The following is a 7,333-nucleotide window of genomic DNA, read 5'->3' as shown; positions in this document are numbered from 1 at the left end:
CTCCTAAGTGGAGGAGGCAGTTTGAAATGCTGCTCATGCGTTTTACCTACAAGCACTGAAATGGGTCTTGAACTTCATATTTGCTAATGCCAATGGTCATGGGGCAGGGTGCCTTCTAGGGACACGGTTTAGTGGTGGACTTGGCAGTGTTACGTTAACGGTTGGACTCGATGATCTTAAAGGTCTTTTCCAACTGAAATGATTCTATAGGAGAGTATACCTATGATGGAAAAGCTGTAGGTATGGCTGGAATGAGATGAGTCAGGCTCCTGGCATTAAGTGGTGAAGTCAGCTTTGGGTTTGTGGCCAAACTCTGCCCTTCTTAGTACCAACCGTGTGAAGGTCAGGCGGGAGCTGGGTCATGCCCATGGAGACAAGAAGGGGTCAGTGTGGCTGGAGGGGATGAACGTGCCCATCACACCGATACCAAGCCGATACCGCTTCGCTGTGCTCCCTGCTGCGCCCCACAGAAGGGGCTGGGGACCACTGCCAGGTCCCCTCGGTGCAGAAGCCCCTCTGGGCTCTGCGTTTGTCCGGGCTGTGCCCTGGGCTTGTTCTCTGCCCGGGGTCACCTCCACAGCTGCAAATGCTGGAGTCTCAGACTCTGACATTGGTGTCAAGTACTGCTGTGTTAGAACCCAGCCTAAATCCTAAACTAGATAATCAGAGTTCTTTAGCGATGACGGTCAACCTTGTGAATATGTATGAGTGGAAAATACTCAAAAATTGTGCTTGGGTTGATAGACAAAGAATAATATTCATTGTAAATGAAACAGAAAGGATACTTTCCATAGTTCATAAATGGCAAGGATTTCTGGAGAAAATTTAAGAAGATTTTACTGGAATTATTTTTATCCTTCCATACCTTTGTGGCTGGAGTTTTAGCTGATTGCTTTGGGCTGTGCTGGCGGGGGAGTGAATAGTCTTTCCAAAAGAAAATTTTAGGACAACTTCAGACTCCGACAAGAAGAGGTTGATTCTACTCTTCACCTATTTCAGAGAGATTTATAATTAGGACCAAAGCACCTCTACTAATGGGAGGAAAAGAAGCAAGCAGTCTGTAGTTAAAATATGTTTAATAAACAGTTAAAAATGATTATACAGAAGATATAATAGTAGAGACTTCATTATTTGGCAGTATTTTGGGCAGAAAGAACAATAGCAGAAGGTCTGGCTGAACTCATGCTTCTGTGCCAATGGCTGGGACTATTCGCGTGATTTCCTATCTGGAGAAAATGTATATGTGGGATTTATAGAGGTCTTGTATATGTGTTTGCATGGATGTTTATCAGGTCAGCTGCTAGTGCCTCTTTGAAAAAAGAGGGCTTATATTTTAAAAAATAAACAGATGACAATGTTAACAAAGTCACAGATGCGAAGGCGAGAAGGAACCGCTGCGAACCTCCACTTTGAGTGTCTGCCTGAAGCTTTCTGGTAACTCTTCTGGGAACACGGTCGGAAGTAAAACTTGGCTGAGCTTTGTTCTGCCTCGGCCCTCTCCTTGTTTAGAAGGGCTGATCAATCAGTCAAAGTCTGCTGAAATTGGGGTAAGGGTTTCATTAGCCTGGGATCAGGCCCTCAGCACTGGATACTCTGGTTGCTTGAAAAAAGGTAATTAATGGTGCTTTATTTTTCATGTTTCCAAGGCAACACAAAACCCCAAGACATTGCTTTCCAGTACGTGAGCAGAAGCTTTTGGCTGCTGCAGAAGAGTTCCCCTCTGTCTCGTATGAAGCTGCTGTAAAGGTACAAAGGCCGTATTTTCTGTCGTTATAGTGGATTTACATCCCATATCCAAAAAGTAAAGACGATCAGGTGCAGCTGATGAAATGATCTGTTCTCACTGCAGAACTCCTCATTCAATCAGCTGAATGCTGTGCTGTTCAAATGGATAATTAGTGTTGTGACAAGTATAACTTTAAATGCCTCAGTTTGGTGGCACTGTTAGGAAGTGTGACAAAATTTAAATTATTTGTCTGCTTTAACCGTGGACCTCCTTGGATTGCTAATGAGAGAAATTCTTGTTAAACACATGTCCTTTTTGATAGACTCCTTTACAGGTCCTCAGTTGGGAAAGTAATTTATTATTTGTACCATAAAGAGCATGAAAGAGAGGACTTTGCCTTATTTTCTCTTACTTGTTTCTTTTTATGTCTTTAGCTGATGTAACCAGTCATTGCTTGTGTTCCAGCATAAAACAGAAAGATCCCCTAAAATGAAATCACCGGGGAGAGCAATCCCGATGAACACCTTTCCTGCCTATCAATATTCCTTCTAAATTAATGAGCATGGGAAGCTCATTTAGGTGCTCAGATCTCAGGGGAGCATTGGCGGCACCTTCCCTGGAGGTGACAAAAAAAAAAAAAAAAAGAAAAAAATCAATCTGCACTTCTATTTAGGGCTGCAGAGCAATGAGTTCAGAGTGCCTAAAAATAAGTCCCTGCATGTGCTTTGAAGTACCTGCCTCAGTGTGCTGTAACTCTGCGGCAGGGTGGGGAGACCACCAAGGCCCCCCGAGTCCCGGAGCAGGAGGATGCTGTGTTAAGGGAGAGCAGGGAATTGCTCCGGAGCACAGCTGCCAGTCGCTTTCAGTCAAAGGAGGCATTTTTATGTTTGCATTTTTAATGGCCAGATGGTTTGGTAGCTGGTTTTACATCCCACCTTTGACCAAGGGCGTGCAAACCCTCCCCTTGTGCTGCTGGCGGATTCCAATCCTGCCCCCTCAGCTGGCAATGGCGGGGGAAGCGACGCTGTGTCCCTTCTCCTCTTGCAGCTGGGTCACTCTGCATCCCAAGGAGTGCGGGATTTGGGAGGCTGGAGGCTGAGTGGGCAGCAAGGAGCTGGACTCTTTCGAAAGTTTGTCTTTCCTGATGGACAATCTGGGATGTCCCCCTGTCCTAGGAGTTGCTTCGAGTTTAAATTATCATAGGCTGAATTAATGAGCATCTTGAAGTTGTATCCTTTCCGTTGTCTCCTAACGGGATGCTTTTGATTCTTCCTTTTTCAGCATTTGCCACTGTCTTGATGTTCTCCCACCTAAAGGGAATTAATCGCTGAGATGGAATGAAGAGCACAGCACAGAGAGCAGGCATGGTCCAGACCTCACAGGCCTAATTATGCTCTTAAAGGGTAAGAAAATAATCTTGGGTACGTTGGGAAGAAAGTGTCTTAGTAATGCTACATAGGGTTACTGACATGTCTCCTATACTTGTGCATTTAAAAAAAAACCAAAAGAAACTTTCAAAGATACTTCTTGACATCAAAAAGATCAGCAAGGAGCTCAAGAAAAGAAATTTAATACCAAATAAGTTTATCAAGTTTTCTTGACCCTTAAGGATGGGAAAAAACAAAGGGAAGATGCACATGCAGGTCTTGTGAAGTTCTAATACTAAACCACTCTCATGCACAAACTGAAATCTCCGAGTTCAAAACCGAAGCAAATGAAGAGCACGGTATGAATTGTAATAAGTGCCATTGCAGACGCTGCAACATGGCGAGTAAAGCTGATGAAGAGGACCTATGAAAGCAAAGGCGAGTGTCTGTTCATTGAAATATCAAACTGTTGGGGAGGGCAACTATTTGATGCACCTAACGAGAGGCAGGACAGAGTCAGAGGACTGGCAATACACAGCCACTGTCCGCGAGAGGAAAGCCTGAAAACAGACTCAAAATTGGTGACAGGCTAGGGTTATTTTAGACTGCAACTACCTGTATTTGTGAAAAGTGTACTTATGCACACATATGCACGTACTCCGAGGATATCTCCTAGAGAGAGCTGTATTCCTCTGGCAAAGATGAGACGCTCCCCGCTACTGAGGTCGCACCTGCGGTGCTGGCGGTGGCCGTTAGAAGAAAGGTGCGGTGGCAGAGCAGAAAGGTGCAGTGGCAGAGCAGTCCCCTGCTGGGAGGCAGGCCAGCAGCTGTACTGCTCCCGCAACGACTGAAGGTCTGTCCTGGAGAGATGCCCTCTGCCAAGGGCAGCGTGGAGGGACGTGCTGGTCTTTGGGAGGGCTGCCAAGGGAGCATCTGTCTTCATCTCCTCGTCCTGCAGCCAGCGCTTTCTGATGGTGTGGTAGCGACCAGTCCCACTGATGCTAACGAGGTGTCCGCATCCTTAGCTGACCTTGGGAAAGGCTGCTAAGCCGAAGGTGAGACATTAATAGCACCTCTGAGAAACAGCTCCCATATGCGCAGGGTGCAGGCAGCCTCTGCTTGCCGAGACTGTAGAAATAGGTATTAAGCTTGGAAAAAGACAAATGTCTGTCCTTTTTTATAGGCTGTACATCCTGCTTCCCGGTGGGACCCAAGCTGTACGCACGCCAGGGAGGCAGCTATGAGCTGTGAAATGTCTTCGCAGAAAGGCTCTTTTCTAAGAGGGTAGGACTGATGGCTTGAGATACAGTTAAGTGGTGTGCCATCTCCCTCCCATCATGTTGCAGCTTGCACTATGTATGCATCAGATGTAAAGAGAAGTAGTGCCTCTTTTTATCAAGTAGGCTTGATAAACCAACAATAACATACATTCAGATATATCTCTGCTAAACATATCCTTTTTTATTGCTTTTCAGGAGTTCAAAGCATTAGCATAAAACAATCGAGGAGGTTGTTTTTCCTAAGAGAGCAAGTGCCTGTTTACAAACTCATTTTATTTTCACAATATTCCATTGTTATTTATTTCAGACAGAAAGCTGTCAGATTAATGCACTCTCTCATGCAGGACAGCTTGCTTTATTGCCTGTTATTAAGACCTAACATATATAACCTGACAGGCACTGCCCACGTCTGCATTCCACCAGTGAAAGGCAAATTAAGTAGAAAATGGAGATCTCCAATATTTCTTAGGGCTAAAGTGATATTAGTTTTTAACTCATTTTGTATTCATAGAGGATCCTGCATGTTTGCAACATATCTGACAGAGTAAACTGTCCAAAGAAAAGGTTGGGGTGTTTTTCTTACACCAGCTACCTCAGACTTTAGAAGCACAGGAGGAGTCATCAAATCCCCTCCTATAAACAGTTGTCAGGAAAGAATGAAAAAAAAACCCCTGTATTACTCAGGTGGCACAAGAAACCCTTTAGAAAGCAAATCTCAGGGGAAGAGCAGTGCAGGGTGAGAAACTTTAAACCCACACCTAACATAACCCAACAAACAGCCCTCGCCCTCCAGACCGCCAAATCCCAAACCACAGCACTCCTCTCACCGCCGGTATCGGCTTCCCGCGGGGGGGCCCCCCGCCCCCCAAACCCCAAACCCCCCCCCCCCCCCCCCCCGCCGGTATCGGCTTCCGGAGGAGGCACACACAGTTGCCAACATCTTATTTCCAATTGTATCAAATTCCTTTTTCTTTGGCCTGCGTATCCAGCTGGTGGCACGACTCTTATATCCTTTCTCCTTTTCACAATGACGATTGGAGCCATTGTCCAAAAAACCCCAGTGAGTCGCCCCGTTTTGCATTGCACTGTGAGTTTCCAGAGAAACCCCGTGGAAGTCTCCTTGCAGCACCCACCTCTCGCCCTACGTGCCGTAGGGAGCCGGAGAAAGGCCTCCAGGGATTTGCCTTCCCGGCTCCCCCTCTGCCTCCCCCCAGCTTTTGGCTTTGCTCTTTGGTAGCCATCAGCATTACCAGCTTGGAGGCACGCAGCTCCATTTTTGGGTAGGATATTGAAAAGACTACACTTTACAATAGTGTTTTCTTAAATACTGTGACTCAAGCCTACTATTCTTTCTTACTGGATTTTGAATAATAGCAATTGTAAGTGATAAAGTGCTGGCTATTTTTGTTGCAAGTACAAGGACAGAAACACCTTCCCCACTATCCACAGGTCCAGTCATACAAGCAATGTTATTCACATTTTTCATTATAATTGATTTTTTTCTTTCTTTTTTTCTCTCCTCAGGACTGAATTGCTGATCGTGGTTAGACACAGAACCTGCTCTGGAAAAGCCTGCAAGAGGTAGGCTGGCTCAGGGACCTCTCACCGTATCCCTTACTGGCCCTTCACCTTCTCCTCCTATACTTTCCCAATGACAACTTATTTTTTTCCAGCTCCCTGGAGAATCAAGTCAGTCTTATCACAGCAAATAAACATTAACTGAATTAATTAACACGAGATGAGGAACAGATCTCAGAGAGAGAGCGGTTTAAAGGAAGACTAATCTGAACATTGGGGGAAACACAGAGCAAGGCAGGTGTTCACCTACAACCATCTGAAAAGGAAAACCCGATTTACTCAAGAAAAATTACCTAAGTCTTGCCTCTTGCGTTTACACTTCTAAGCATGTTGGGATTACTATTAACCCTTACTGCAGCATCTGGATCTGCTCCCTATTACCTAGGTAGAAGCCATGCTTTAAAAGCTTAAAATATATAGTTCTGTTTTGCCTGTGTTCCCAGTGAGACGGTTTTAAGTGCTGGAAAATCTCAGGCTTTATGGGAAGCTGCAGTATGTAAGGAACAGGCAATTTACCGGGGGAAGACAAGCCACGCAATTTAATGCTAAATAGCGATGTACTAAATAAATTATTATGAAGAACTAATGCTTCTTCAATATAATTACTCTTTTTTTTTTTTTTTTTTTTTCATTTGGGAGGAGAGGAAACAGCCCAATTAGATAGATGGGAAATGAAGCCAGGGAAAGGGAGAGGTGACTCTTTGTCCGTCGTGCTGCAAACCTGGGGGCTGAGGCAGAGCTCGGCCGCTTGAGCCCAACCTGGGGTCCCAGCCCTGGCCCCTGCCCCACGGGTGTCTGACTCCTCTGGGGCCAGACCCACCTGTATTTATCTCCTCCCTCCTCCCTCCTGCCCTGCTTTCTGCAGAAGGAGGCCTGGCTCTAGGGGTTGGGATTTCAGTCTTCTGGCAGCAAAGCTACAGAGAGGGAAACTGCTCCTATCCTGCCAAGAAGTGCCGGTTAGCAGAAATATCAAGATGCAGTAAATACCATTTTTAGGTGCAGTAAATCCCCATGTGTGCAAATATATAACATGAACAAGTAATAATACTTGGAAATATTCTAGTATCCCTCAATGTAATAAATATTTTATTAGAGTAATAGAAAAAAATGCATACAGATAACCATAGGATACACACACAACTGGAAGTTTAAGGATAAATTTCAAACTTTTCAATATGAAACAAGGTAGTTAGTTGGTACATATCTCACGGAGATATATAACTAGAAATTAAATAATACAATGTAATCGCATGAAAATGGCAATACAGGAACATGGACTAGAATTTTGTGAAACAAGAATAGAAAGAGTCACCCTTTGTTGCATGAAACGTAACTATATACTCACTAGTAACACCTGTTTTTCCAGCTCCCCCCCCGCCCCC

This window comes from Cariama cristata, unplaced genomic scaffold (genome assembly GCF_000690535.1).
Source record: "Cariama cristata isolate BGI_N322 unplaced genomic scaffold, ASM69053v1 scaffold17834, whole genome shotgun sequence".
In the NCBI taxonomy this organism is placed as follows: Eukaryota; Metazoa; Chordata; class Aves; order Cariamiformes; family Cariamidae; genus Cariama; species Cariama cristata.
The sequence above is the reverse complement of the archived record's forward strand: the minus strand, read 5'-3'. Positions refer to the sequence as shown.